The 15367-nt window shown below is 43.3% G+C and overlaps 1 protein-coding gene across 3 annotated transcripts in view; it reads right to left on the reverse strand.

Annotated features, from left to right (window-relative positions):
• Nucleotides 1–14715, reverse strand: part of LOC133490011 (nucleus accumbens-associated protein 2) — a 91532-nt gene extending 76817 nt beyond the window's left edge. The window contains exons 1-2 of one of the 3 annotated variants that reach the window (XM_061799468.1): nucleotides 14507–14715; nucleotides 13911–14102 (exon numbers count right to left, since the gene is read on the reverse strand). The gene's annotated coding sequence lies outside the window, so the exon portion shown is untranslated. The other 2 variants (XM_061799470.1, XM_061799467.1) reach the window with 2 other exon arrangements.
• Nucleotides 14716–15367: the final 652 nt, after the last annotated feature.

Here is a 15367-nt window from a genome sequence, read left to right on the forward strand (position 1 = left end):
AGGCGGTACCTCAACTTGCACCAAGAATCCACTGCATTTTGTTGAGGGCTAACATATATTTTCCACTTTTCGCAGTTACTTTCTTCTTGCATCTTGGCCACGGAACCCACCAGCAGGCAGGGTACAGTTCCAATGAAACAATGCAGGCAGAGACGTTTACTATTGCTAGGCCTTGGAGGAAGTCTGTGTTTTATGGAATCTAGAATTTACAGCCAAACTCTGTTGTATGCTAAATGATATATTGCTATATCAGGGGTCCACTGTTTCAAGTTCATTTGCTACGGCGGCTAACGCTGACCTACACAAATTCAGTAGTAAATTCATAATTACAGTGAATAATTTTGTGATAAACACTTCTAGGCCATCAATATAAAATAATCAAATGAAAATTAATAAGTGTAGCGGTAAAGGAGTGTGCCTTCTTGGGCCCCGTGACCACATATTCTTACATCGCTGCACAAACTAGTTCATTGCATGCTGTTCATAACCTTGAAACTGTGTATGTCGAGATCGCCCTTAAACAGGAGTCCCTGTACAGTATAGTATCCTTTGGTCTGCTTGTTCCATCAACTCTTGAAACCTATTCAAATCCTAACTTTTTTAGACTCTTGACTTACATAAGTAGCAAGCCCCTTCGCTCTGCGCATGTTTCTCATGGCAACAGAAGCCATACTGGCATTGGCCACACGGTAAAGGGGACAGGGTTAGCCATTGGGTCATTTGCATGAGACAGAGGTTCTTCTTTTCCTTTCGGCTTGTCCCATTGGTCATCACAGCGCGTCATCCTTTTCCATATAAGCATATCTTTTGCATCCTCCACTCTAACATCAACTGCCCTCATGTCCTCCCTCACTACATCTATCAACCTCCTCTTTGGTCTTCCTCTAGCTCTCTTGGCTTGCAGCTCCATCCTCATCATTCTTCTACCAATACAAGCACTCTCTCTCCTCTGGACGTGTCCAACCCATCAAAGTCTGCTCTGTCTAACTTTGTCTCTAAAACAGTTAACCTAGGATGCCCCTCTGATGAGCTCATTTCCAACCTGGTCACTCCGAGAGAGAACCTCAACATCTTAATTTCGTCCACATCCAGCTCTGCCTGCTGTTGTCTCGTCAGTGCCACTGTCTCTAATCCATACATCACAGCTGGCCTCATCACTGTCTCATAAACGTTGCCCTTCGTCCTAGCAGAGACTTTTCCGTTACATAACACACCTGACACTTTCCTCCACCCGTTCCAACATGCTTGGATCAATTTCTTCACCTCCTAACCACACTCACCACTGCTCTGGACTGTATTTAAAGTCCTCCACACTCACTCTCTCTTCTCTCTGTAGCCTCACTTTTCCTTCTCCCCCGTTCTCATGTATGCACATACAGTGCCACCAGAAAGTATTCACACCCCTTCATGTTTTTCTTAAATTTAAAAAAAAATAAAAATAAAAAATAAAAAAATCTACATAAAATATCCCATAATGACAAAGGAAAACATTTTCAGACATTTGTGTAAATTTATAAAAAATGTAAACATTCAAACATAATAGATACATAAGTATTCACACCCTTTGCTATGACGCTCAAACTGAAGCTCAGGTGCATCTGATTTCCACTGATGATCCTTGAGATACTTCTACAACTTTGAGTCCACGTGTGGTAAATTCAGTTGATTGCAGATCATTTAGAATGGCACACACCTGTCTACATATGGTCCCATAGTTGGCAGTGCATATCAGAGCAGAAACCAAGCAATGAAGTCCAAGGAATTGTCTGCAGACCTCCGAGATGGGATTGTGTCAAGGCACAAATATGGAGAAGGATACAAAAGAATTTCAGCAGCATTGAAGGTCCCGAAAAGCACTGTGGTATTGATTATTCGGAACTGGAACATGGTCACTAAGACGGAGCTCCAGTGTTCCCTTGCGGAGATAGGAGAACCATCCAAAACTAGAAAACTATACTCAAAATCAGCTTTTGAATACGTCTAACATAGCAAAATGTGGAAAAAGTGAAGGGGTTTGAATACTTTCTGGTGGCACTGTATATCATCTTTCCTTGGCTGATTTTTATTCCTTACTTTTCCAGTGCATGCCTCCACCTTTTGAAATGTTCTTCCACCTGCTTCCTGCAGATCACGTCATATGCAAACATCATGGTCCATGTGGATTCCAGTCTAACCTCATCTGTTAGCTGATCCATCACCACTACAAACAGGAAGGGGGTCAGAGCTGATCCCTGATGCAGTCCCTTAAACGCCTCTGTTACACCTACAGCACACCTCACCACTCTTCTGCTGCCCTCATCCATGTCCTGTACTATTCTAACATTTCTCTCTGCCAGTCCAGACTCCCTCATGGAGTACCACTGTTCCTCTCTGTGTACCCTGTCATGGGCTTTCTTTAGATCTACAAAGATACAATATGCAGCTCCTTCTGACCTTCTTTGTACTTCTCCAACATCCTCAAGGCAAATAATGCACCTGTGGTACTCTTTTCTAGGCATGAAACCATACTGTTGCTTGTAAGTACTCACTTCTGTCCCGAATCAAGCTTCTACTACTCTTTCCCATAACTTCATTGCGTGGCTCATCAACTTTATTCGTCCACAGTTCTTACAAGTCTGCACATCACCCTTGTTCTTAAAAATGGGCACCAGTGTACTTTTGCTCCATTTCTAAAGCATCTTCTCCTCTAGAATTCTGTTGAACAACCTGGTCAGAAACTACACTGCCACCTCTCCTAGATGCTTCCATACCACCACAGGTATGTCATTAGGACCAACTTCCTTTCCATTTTTCATTTTATTTAGGGTTTCTAACCAGTATAGATATTTCTGTCCTCCTTTACTGTCCAACGTGGCATACATCTCATCATATGCCTTTTGTTTGGCCTATGGCACCTCTACATTCATCCTACACAGTCTGTCTCCTCACCTCAGTCGCTTCAGTGTCCAACTTCTTTTTAGGTAACATCTTGGCTTGTATGCTTTCCTGCACTTTAAGGTTCTACCACCAAGTCTTTTTCTCCCCTTTCCTACGACAACACACGCCAGAACTCTCCTGCCTGTCTCTCTGATCACCTTGGCTGGAGTGGTCCAGTCTTCTGGAAGCTCCTTCTGCCCATGGAGATGCCTGTCTCACCTCTTCTCGAAAAGCCACACAACACTCTTCCTTCCTCAACTTCCACCACATGGTTCTCTGCTCTGCCTTCTTAATCTTTCTCACCACCACCAGTCTCTTACATACTAGACACCACCGTCCTATGCTGTCTAACTACTCTCCGCTACCGCGATACGACCCTTTCCCCAGAATGTCTATCTCCATTGCACATACTTCCATATGAGCTCACACTAAGTGCTACCAAATGTAATATAATTGTTGTTGTTGTTATAATTTTTTGGAGTTAATGTAATAAAATGTAAGCCAAGATTGAAAAGACATTTCTTCACCAAGCCTCCTCCAGAGTGTGTCATGGGACTACTTTTTCAGGTTAGCACAATGACCAAGCCTGTGGCTACATGGCTAGGCTAATACTGCTCGTTCAACAGAAAAAACGATGAGAGCAGAGGAAGAGAAGCATGGCTAAAGTAGAATTAAATGCTGCTTAATCCATCACAATGACAGTTGACGGTTGGACTTCCAGTGCCACACAAAGCGACATGACCGTAACTACGTACACTTTATCACGGACAATTGGTAAATGGCGAACCCCATCCACCGAACATATGCGTTGTGTACGAGCGCCACGCAGCAGAGCGTTTGGCAGAAATATCAGACCGCTCTCGAAATACTAAACGTGGCTTGTTCGTTGTCGTTCTTCACCACGGACAATGCTAAAAACATTGATAATGTTGTGGAAGTGGCTGGACGTGAGATGCTTCCTGTACACTGTTTACCTGGCTATACAGAGAGTGCTGGGTGTGTAACAGGTGTCACAACTGGGCACAGTGAGACAGGAAGACAAAAGTTTTGTTTTTAATTTTGTTATTTAATGTTATGATTTATTTGCAGCATCTGTTACCTCAATGTTTACATTTTTGCAGTTTAGGGCACAGACACCAAGTTTGTTTCCTAAATTTAATCTACAGAGTGCGGTTTAGTTCTAAGTATTTTTTCAACAGTTGCTATTTTGTTAGAGAAAAGTTTGTTTTTAGATATTTTTATAAAAAATGAATTTAAAAAATCTCGTATCAAACTGTGGGACAGAAATCGTGACACATATCGAATCGTGATCTTGGTGTATCGTTACAGCCCTACTCAGTAACCTCCTACATCGTCTGCACAAGATGTAATCCACCTGTGTGCTTCTACCTCTGCTTTTGTAACTCACCCTTTGCTCCTGCCTCTTCTGGAAGAAAGTGTTCGCTACAGCCATTTTCCTCCATTGAGCAAAGTCCACTACCATCTGTCACTCCAAGTTCCTTTCCTGGATAACAAACTTACCCATCAATTCTTCATTACCTGTTTCCTTCACCAACATCCACTACAATCTGTACCAATCACAACTCCCTCGCTGTCTGGGCTGCTCTGAACTAGTTCGTCTAGCTCCTTCCAGAATTTCTCTCCCCTCTACTTCACGTTACCTGTGGGGCATAGCCACTACAGTATTTACAATAAACATAACACCATCAATTTTAAGTTTCAGCCTCATCACTCGATCCGACGTTCTTTTTCACCATCAGGTCATTATTAATTAAGGTCTGGTACACAATTTTTCAAATCAAAATTGTGACAGACCCCAGACATAAATATTTAAAACAATAATAAAAAATATTACAAGCATTCTTGGTCGTATGTGTGTGGTGTGCTCCGATAATCTCAACACACAGCACGACACGCGCAAAGATTTTTTTCCACCACCGATCTCGAAATCTCACGTGATCTCACAAAAACGTAGACAGGCAGACACTTCCAGGTATGTGCTGATCTTTGCAGAGTGATGCCGAAGGGAATGGAGGCGGAAGTGGTGCAGGTAAATAAAAAGACTTCTGGGGAACCCACTTTTATACAAAAAAAACACATCGGCTAAGACGTGTTCTTCTTTGGTTGGCTACATTCTGTTTCACGACACAATTCTCTGCATCATGACTTAGGAGACGTCGGCTTTCCCCACACACATGAAGAGTTTTGGTCAGAAAGATTGAACGCATTCATTATTTAAGATTGTCTGCCCCAACCGGTTTCCATCCATCCAATTTCTTCCGCTTATTCGAGGTCGGGTCGCGGGAGCAGTACATTTAGCAGGGAACGTCCCTCTCCCCAGCCACTTCCTCCATATCTTCCGAGGGGATCCCAAGGCTTTCCCAGCCAAGCCGAGCGACGTAGTCTCTCCAGCGTGTCCTGGGGCATCCCCGGGGTCTCCTCTTGGTGGGACATGCCCGGAACACCTCACCAGGGAAGCATCCAGGAGGCATCTGAAACAGATGCCCCAGCCACCTCATCTGGCTCCTTTGAGCCCCTCGCGGATGACCGAGCTTCTCACCCTCTCTCTATGGGAGAGCCTGGACACCTTGCCAAGGAAAGTAATTTCAGGCACTGGTATCCAGGATCTTGTTCTTTCTGTCACGACCCCCAGCTCGTGACCAGAGGTGAGGGTAGAAACGTAGATCGACCGTTAAATAGAGAACTTCGCCTTTCGGCTTAGCTCCTTCTTCACCACAACGGACCGATACAAAGTCCGCATCGCTGCAGACGCTGTCCCGATCCGCCTGTCGATCTCCCGTTACATTTTTCCCTCACTCGTGAACAAGACCCCAAGATGTTTGAACTCCTCCACTCGGTGCACGATCTCATCCAATACCTGGAGAGGGCACTCCACCCTTTTCCGACTGATGACCATGGTCTCAGATTTGGATGTGCTAATTTTCATCCTGGCCGCTTCATACTCGGCTGCGAACCGCTCCAGTGAGAGTTGGACATCATGGCTTGATGAAGCCAACAAAACCACATCTTCAAAAAGTAGAGATGCAATACTAAGGCCACCAAACCGGACCCCCTCTACGCCATGGTTGCGGCTAGGAGTCACAGGACTCCCCGAGGGACACGGTCGAACGCCTTCTCCAAGTCCACAAAACACATGTAGACTGGTTGGGCAAACTCCCATGCACTCTCAAGGATCTTGCTGAGGGGGAAGAGCTGGTCCACGGTTCCACGGCCAGGACGAAAACCTCACTGCTCCTCCTGAATCCGAGATTCCTCTCCAGCACCCCTGAATAGACCTTACCAGGGAGACTGAGGAGTGTGAACCCCCTGTAGTTGGAACACACCCTCCGGTCCCCCCCAGTCTGCCAATCCAGACGCACTGTCCCCGATGTTGCAGAAGCGTGTCAACCAGGACAGCCCTACAACATCCAGAACCTTTAGGAACTCCGGCCGAATCTCATCCACCCCGGGGCCTTGCCATTGATGAGCTTTTTAACCACCTTGGTGACCTCAACCCCAGAGATAGGAGAGCCCGCCTCACAGACCCCAGACTCTGCTTCCTCATGGGAAGGCGTGTCAGCTGCCTCAGGAGTCCCACAGGCCAAAAAGGCCTGATAGGATGTCTTCTTCAGCTTGACGGCATCCCTCACCCCTGGTGTCCACCAACGGGTTCTGGGATTGCCGCCACGACAGGCACCGACCACAGTGCTGGTCGGCTGTCTCCCGTTTCTCCCGGGACGTGGGAGTTGAAACTCCTTCTGACAGGGGATTCATCCAGACGTTCCCAGCAGACCCTCACGATAAGTTTGGGCCTGCCAGGTCGGACCGGCATCTTCCCCCACCGTCGGAACCAACTCACCACCAGTTGGTGATCAGTTGACAGCTCCGCGCCTCTCTTCACCCGAGTGTCCAAGACATGCGGCCGCAAGTCCAATGACACGACCACAAAGTCGATCATCGAACTGCAAACTCGGGTGTCCTGGTGCCAAGTGCACGTATGGACACCCTTGTGCTTGAACATGGTGTTCGTTATGGACAATCCGTGATAAGCAAAGAAGTCCAATATCAGAACACCACTCGGGTTCTGATCGTGGGGGCCGTTCCTCCCAATCACGCCCTTCCAGGTCTCACTGTCACATGAGCATTGAAGTCCCCCAGCAGAACGATGGAGTCCCCAGCGGGAGCACTCTTCAGCATCCCCCTCCAAGGAAAAGGGTGGGTACTCTGAACTGCTGTTTGGTGCATATGCACAAACAACAGTCAGGACCCTAAAATCTGGACAAATCCACTCTTAAAACCCCTCAGGCCAAAGGACAATCTTATAGGATAATCTTATATGACATACGATTATCTGGCGTTGGACGTGCTTGGTAGGGAGGAGGCAGAATAGGAACAAAAACAGCCCGATTATCATTGTGTGTGTACTGGGCTTGACTCTTCCTTTAAAAGAACAAAATTTATTTTCCCATCTATACCATGGTAAAATAATTTGAACCCTGCCCCTAAGCTTACAGCCTTACTGCCTTTCTAAGTGCTCAAGTGGACAAACAATATATCTACCTTTCTTTTAATCATCATGTCAACCAACTCCCTAGCTTTTCCTATAATAATACAAACAGGTTTGCCCCCTTTTTTAAAAAAGGGAAAAAATTCATCCATGGAATAGTTTGACAAAATGGTGCAACAGACACATGGGAACTGTTTTAAATTGTGAGAAAAAAATCCAAGGTAACAAGTATATATTTTAAACACTTTAAGGTAATTTCCCTCAGAAATCATTGGCATCATTTGTTACCACACTGAGCCAACAACATTTTAGTTAAACCGACTCACGGGTGGCTTTATTGGGTACATTTGTACAATATAATGAGATGCCATTGTTACAAAACCCCTTGGGCACCTGAAAAGAATAGATGTATGCAGTGGAAACACATTTCAGCAGACACCTACACTGTGGATTCATATCTATACTGTACACTGTGACGCTGACTGAAAACAAAGATGGGTAGGAAGACTTCGCAGTTGACTCACAACCAGCGACAAGCCCCAACACACACATACATGCACGCATGCACACACCTTAGGCTGGCAACAACACACACACAAACACACATGGCAAGGAAATACAAGACCATTGTATGAGAGCGTGACGTATGCCATCCAAAGTGAGTCAGCGCTGCGTCTCAGGAAGGGAAAATGACTGATGGGTAAACACACACATAAATCAACAAGGCCCACATTAAGTTAATAAAGAAAATGTGCTGCGGCAATCGATATGTGTGTGTTTTGCTTTTGGGCTTTTTGAAAAGTACCCGTCAATGCTAAAGAGCTGCAATGCTCATCATACAACCAGAAAGAGAATGTATTGCAATGTCAGAAAGTGGTGCAGCGAAGGCTCACCTACTTGCAATTTTTTCTGTAGCACATAACTAATACTATTCGCTGAAAAACACCTATTAACATGTTTTTGTGCTCTCTCTCAAATGCGCTAAGATGGCGCCCAAACATCCTGTTCCTTTTAAGGCGCCATGTTAGCAGAGGAGTAGCTAGAGTTGGCCACCAGCCGATAGCTGCACGGCTTGACAGCGAACAGCAGCGCGTTGAAACATTCCAGTAGAGGTCCGAAAGGCAGGCAAGGTTTCTTGTGGCTTTGAAGCCAGAGAAAGCAGGGTGATGAACATCTCAAGACGATGCAGAGAAATGTCTGGATCACTATTGGCCGTGGTGGAAGTTAACAATTGATCAGATGATAAGGACTAACTGCTCAGTGTGAGGTACAGTAAGTGCCTGACTAAAAATAGCGATATATGTATTTGGGAAAATGAGAGTATGTTTCACTAAAAATAAAAAAAATGGATAATTGAAAAGCACTATACAGTAATCCCCGCAAAACAGCAGTTTACTACTTTCAAATTCACCTATTCTCACTTTTAGTGCGCCTTCTGAAACGTACCAAGATGTCACAAGGTGGCTGAAAAGCCTCATTTAAATAGGAAACTAGTACTCTATAGTAGGGGGGGGGGGGGTAAAAATATCGATTCATCAATGCATTGCTATTTTTATTATCCCAATTCAATACCGATTCTGAAAATCTGCTAAATCGATTCAACTCCTCGCCACTGTAAGGCACTGTTGTGGTTCGCCTTGTATGGACGGGAGCCAAAGACAATGGCTACTCAAGCAAACAGCGGCTGCTGCAGCAGCGTGAAGTGAGCGACTTCTACTTTTAAATTTGACATTTGGGGTCATTTTGGGATCCCCTGTAAATCTGGAACACAGAAATGCCCAAAAGACCTCCAACCATAATATGCAATTCTAACACGAAAACACGCCGGAAGTCGCTGTCCCAGAACTGTAAACGGAGTTAAGACGGCGGTTTTGGAGTGACTGAAGTCTACAGAAAGAGCGACTGACCCCTACGTATGTAACTATAACTTCTCATTTCATTTCTAACGAGTGGGAATTCGTGTCAAATGTTCTGCAGAGTCGAGCCCCCTATACAGAAGCCACACAGGAAGGGAGCAATACAGCAAACCTGTTGACAGACGCAGTACATTCATGTGGTTTGACGAAGAAAGTACCTGTACTGGCTTGTCTCGCAATGCCGAAAACATGCTACTTAATTAGGTATCACTTAATTCCCCCTCCAAATAATAATAACCCTAACATGTAAAGAAATATTGCTTAAGTATACATGCACTTTACTTTTTCAATATAGTGCTGTCATCATGTTTAAACCTTTGTACCCCAAATGAAGACATAAGTTATTATTGTGCATTTTTAAAATACAATTTCTCAGAGGAAATAATTTAAGTTTACACACACTTTGCCTTTTCAGTGTTTATACAAAACTGCAATATTTTTTTACTTTTGTACTCCTGTATACAAATTAGGTATATGCAATTTTTTAATTCAGATGTTATTGCGTACAAAATTTTTTGCCATTTGTATGCAATTTTTACATATCAAAAATAAATATTTCAAACTTGTCATTTTGTGTGCATTTTTACTCCTTACTGAATTGATATCGGAATATTTAAATCAATATCAAATTGAATCGAATTTCAACCCTAAAGAATCAATATTGAATTGAGATGCAACCTAAGAATTGAAATTGAATCAAATCGTGAGGTTTTTAACAATGCCCAGGCCTACTGTACAGTACTTGGTTCAACAAAGTATGTCGAATTGATACATTTCAACTGAGAGACAAGTATGTCTGGGAGGAGCTAAATTTAGCCTGGGTTGTTACGGAGTAAGAGATTTCTCTCTCTCTTTGTTTTTTTAATTACATCCTCTATAAGTCTTTTATTTTCAAGGGTAATGTAAGATGTGTTTAAATGTTAAACTTTTTGGAGATTACACAGCTACATTTACAGTGTAAACTGTTAATATAGGCGATTCTAAACATTTTTAGGGCGGGTGTCTCCTGTTCATTAATTGCTACTATTTGTATTGGTCCCTCATCCCCATGAATAGTGAGGGTTCACTGTACGCGCATCTCTGTCCTGACTCCTGGCGCCTCAGTACAAAAACAAAATCAACATCCGTGATTACAAATGCATGGCAGGTGTCATGTAGCCCACTGTCTGCAGGTTTCGCACCCACTGATGTAAAAACAAAGCATGGGGGCGTGCGTACATGAGGCATTTGGTGCAGTGGAACAATGCCATGGAATGCTTGAATAAGTCAAAAACTACCCCCCCCCCCCCCCCCCCCCCCCCCACCAACAAAAAAAACCAACAACAATCAATTTGAAAAAAATCTAAGGAACATTACTTTGTGTTACCAGGGAGACTAGTCCATCTGGAATTTTTTTCAAATTGTTTTTTTCCTGTGCTTCTCACCAACATTTTCAAGCCCCAAATGGGATTGAAAAGTGCTGCCGTTCTCTCTCCTTGACACTCCCCCCTTCTACCCTCCTCCTCTCCCCGGCCCCCTCGTGGAATGCTGTATAGTGTGAGGCCTATGGAGGAAGGGCATCCCGGGACACGGCTAGCACGCATGCACACGCCCGCGCACACACACACAAATACAGCTGCCGAGAGCCGTCACGACCCTCTGGAGGAGCGCCAAGCCAATGAAAGGTTTAGCAAAAAAGGAGACTAGAAACCACATCAAGTTATGCGCGCGCGCGTGTGTGTCTGTGTTAATCATAAACATAAAAGACAACTGTGTGTCCTCATTATATAACGTTCCATGTCGTCCACCACACGGAATTTAAAAAAAAAATAAAAAAAATTTAAAAAATAACTTTCTCTGGACCATTCCAAGTCAGAATTCCTACGGCACCTAAACGTGTCAAAGGGCTTCATAAATATTACACATGCAATATTCCATTTTCAGAGTACCTTACGCAATCCGCATGAGAAATCCTGTTTTCATTTTGTTATGATCATTATATTTTAGCATATTTGTTACCGCTGCCAATGATGTTGTCTTCATGTCATTTTTTTGTGAAGAAAATCATTTAATTTAACAAAATAATAAAAAAATAGGTACAAATTAAACATTTTAAAATGTTTTGTCAATTACAAATATTTCTAATTATTTTTTTTATGTCAACACCTCAATTGAGTAAAATCTTCGTTAAACACTAGATGAAATTACAATACAATTAAAACAAAGATCCTAAATTCCCCCCAAAATACAGAAATACTATGTTCCTCCAGAGTCTGGCTGTGAATAGATAAAATAGGTGAGCAATTGACTGCCCTTGAAAAAAGTTTACAATTGGTTATAGATGCCATAAGATGGTGGCGAAGCACTACCTTTGTCTAAATAAAGCTCTTCAACTCACAAGCATGGTTGCAAGGCACCAAGATGGTGCCAGAGCACTATTTTGTTCTAACTGAAGCTCCTTAACTCACTTCAACCTCGTTTCTTGGCACCAAAATGCCACAAGATGGTGCCACAAAAACAAGTAAATCAGTTTTTCAGCAAATAACAGAGGATAGGTTCCACAAAAAAAAAATCTGCAAATACATGAATCCACTAGTCATAAATGTGGGTGAAATACAAGTACAGCATAAGGATGATTGTAATAGACATTTAAACACAAACAAAATAATTATGAGATTTGATAACCAAAAACAACAGTTAAAACTCTCAAGTCAAATGCCCACAAATATTGTATGAATCGCAACTCATTAATTTGCAAATTGAAATGTGTTGTCATCTGTGATGTCACGCAAGACCAGCAAATCCCAGGAGACCTCAAATAAGCAAACCTCAAAATATTCATTATTGCTTTTGTTTGGCTTTTTGGGAATTTTTGTTGTCACTTCTGTGTCACTAGATTTGAAAAGACCACAGATCAGCAAGCATCGAATTTTTACGACACCTACTCTGGAAGCAGCTTTGAAGTTAAAAGAGGAAAATACATTGGAAATGACCCAATTCAATGTCAAAGATAGCCTTTTGTTCTGTTCATGTTTTACAGTTATAACGGTTTTTAGACTTCTGTGACGAGGTGTTCCGAGGGGGGAAAAAATATGCTGCTAAATTCACACAAAAATTCTGACTTCCAACCGTCCGAGAACGTCAATTTATTCATTCTTGCTTTATCTTTGGCTTTTTTATAGCTTTTATTTCACTTTTTGTTGTTGCGAGTATCAAAAGATTAACTATTTTGCACTGCCTCTTTGAAAGGGAGGAAAAATTCATCTAATTCAACATGTCTCCAAGCTTCCTTTTTCAACATTTTATTGAGTAAGGAGTACATCCGACACAAATTACTTTTGTATTACGCCTTTGTCATTAAAGTTTAGACGTCATTTATTGTTTTTATGTTTTATGAATAGAAGTGGTTCAATTCTATTTCCACTTGCAAGACAGTTAAGGTTACTTAAAACATTGCCTCTGCAATTAAAATTTATAGCGTCAACAGTTTCGACCAACGTACAGGAATATACTTTTTCCCTGATATTTTCAGAGCGCCGCATTAAGTCGCTCGTATCATAGTTTTATTTTTCGAGCAATATTTTACATTAATTCCACAACCAATTGAAGACAACATTCCAACAAGGTGCGCCCGATACACATTTGAATTGTTTGGCCTTGAAAGAAGGTTACACTCGACTGTGATTTTTGGCTGTGCTTGAGACTCTGTTTCTGCCAGTCAGAAACAACACAATGAAACGTAAAGGCAGGCATGTGACTATACTATATGGAACCACAAGACACAAACACTAGGGTCGCGGGTGTGCTGGAGCCTATCCCAGCTATCTTTGGGCGAGAGGTGGGGTACACCCTGAACTGGTCGCCAGCCAATCGCAGGGCACATATAAAATAAACAATCGCACAACTTGTCATTGGTCTGACTGATAAGAATGAGGTGATTTAAAAGGACGGACAGGGGAGGAAATGAAGCCACACGTACAGTCTAATATTCTGACATTTTCCTTGAAAAAAAAAAAATAAAAAATGTCCCTGTCGGGAATGTCTCCGCAGTAGAGGGAATGTCTCCACACACACACACACACACACACACACACGCTCTCTCTATGACCTCAGGGTTCGAGGAAGATGAACCTTGCCACAAAATGACATTTAAAGTCCCCCTCACCCAAAATGCACGTGTTCAGTTACAGTAGCACACAAAAAAAGCAGCCATTCAAAGAGATGTGTTCACTGCAGTAGGACAAAGTGGGGGGGGGGAGTAGATATCCAGTGCATTGCAGGACTACCACGCCACAAAGGCTTCATTGTGGGTGGAGATTTGGGTTTTGTTTTGACTTCACCGTGACGCAACTTTGATATTTATTTTTTTCTAAAGAGGCACTTTCCCCACTTTAGTGGGCGGGTGGGGTTAAATGTATGACAACAGTTTACCATAAATACTGGAACTATAGGGCAACCATTTTGAAATGACTTTTGAAACTCGAACGCAGCACTGCAGTGTCATATGTCAGCACATTCAAACGAGACACAAGCTTTGCGTCACAGACATAAAACAGTCCGTGTATACTGTACATATTTAAATATATATTTACCCGAATATATGTGGCTAGTCCATGAACTGTCAGCCGGCGACGACGACCAAAGAAGTTAAGTTGAAAAATGGAGCTCCCGCCGGTTCCTCCTTCCTTCCGTCCTCTCTATCGGCTCTTGTGACTCCTCCGTGGGCGCCCGTCGCGCACCTACCTCGGCCACGCTCGTCCTCCGAGTGCCCGCTGCCTGCCCGCCTGCGCAGGAAGTGGAAGTCGGCTCATGCGAGCAGATGACGGGGCAGCTTGACATCACGGCGCTTTTGACTAACGGCGCTTGGCTTTAACGACGCAGACATTTTGCTTTTGGGGGAGTTAGGAAGAGGGTCACTCGGTTTAAACGGAAGCTAGCTCACGCGACGGGACTCGGGAGAAGTGTCTTCGTCGGTCCACCTTTTTACGGACACACGAACTCAGTGCACTCCGGGGCTTTAAACGAAGCCGGTGAGCGACCCCCTTCACTTCACTTTTCAACCCATTCACTAGCACCGGCAAAAGCGGGCTTGGGCCAAGTGTGTCGTGGTGCTTTCGTGAAAAGGCGAATAAACGACACCGCACAGGGATTCCTTGTGCGCGACAACAACGCGAACATGTGTGGTTACCTCACGTGTCCTCAGATGACAGCCGCGGCCGAGCCTCTGCGCATGCGCCGCCGGTTTTTTTTTTCTTTCTTTCCTTTTTTTTCTCGGCAAAACCGGCAGCGTCCACTGCTGGTGGCGTGGCTCGCTGCAGCCAGGGGCACAGGATTGGATGGCAGGATGCGTTAAAAATAAAGAAAAAAGCTGGACCAAAAGGCCTGAGACAAGGTGGATGCAATAATGAACAGTTCCAAATGGCACTCGGGGTTAGCACAAAACCTTCAGGTTTCTGTTAGAAAGCAAAAAAATAAATAAATCTCATGTCAGGAAAAGCCTACTAGAACAGCTCAACTTTATTTGGGATGAATTAAAATGCTGACAATTGTGTGTGCTGAATCCCATTTAACACGAGTTTAAATAGGGTTGATTCATTCAGAACATAGCCACATCCCTAGCTTTAAGAGGATGTGCACACTTGTCCTACCACATTATTTCAGTGTATACTAACAATAATGGTGGAAAAAGGTTTGAAATTACTTAGTGTGATTTTTTTAAATCACAAAATCCTACCTTTTTGCACATAGGTGTGCAGATTTTTTATATACACTGCATTTCAAATTGAAGCACAAAAATTCCGTACGTGTACTTTTTCCTATCCAAAATGATATTGATGGGTACGATGGCGATAGAAAAGCCGAGGTATATTTGGCATGTTTCCATTTTTTCACATGGATGTGGGGGGGAGACAACCTAAAATCACGACAAATAGTAAAAGTGCATGTAACACATCAATTATTATTAGAATTTGTTGAGGTACACACACACGCACACATTGTAAATTTGCAAATTTTAGACATCCGTGCATCTACTGCTTGTTTTTGTATT

Source organism: Phyllopteryx taeniolatus, chromosome 15 (genome assembly GCF_024500385.1).
Source record: "Phyllopteryx taeniolatus isolate TA_2022b chromosome 15, UOR_Ptae_1.2, whole genome shotgun sequence".
In the NCBI taxonomy this organism is placed as follows: Eukaryota; Metazoa; Chordata; class Actinopteri; order Syngnathiformes; family Syngnathidae; genus Phyllopteryx; species Phyllopteryx taeniolatus.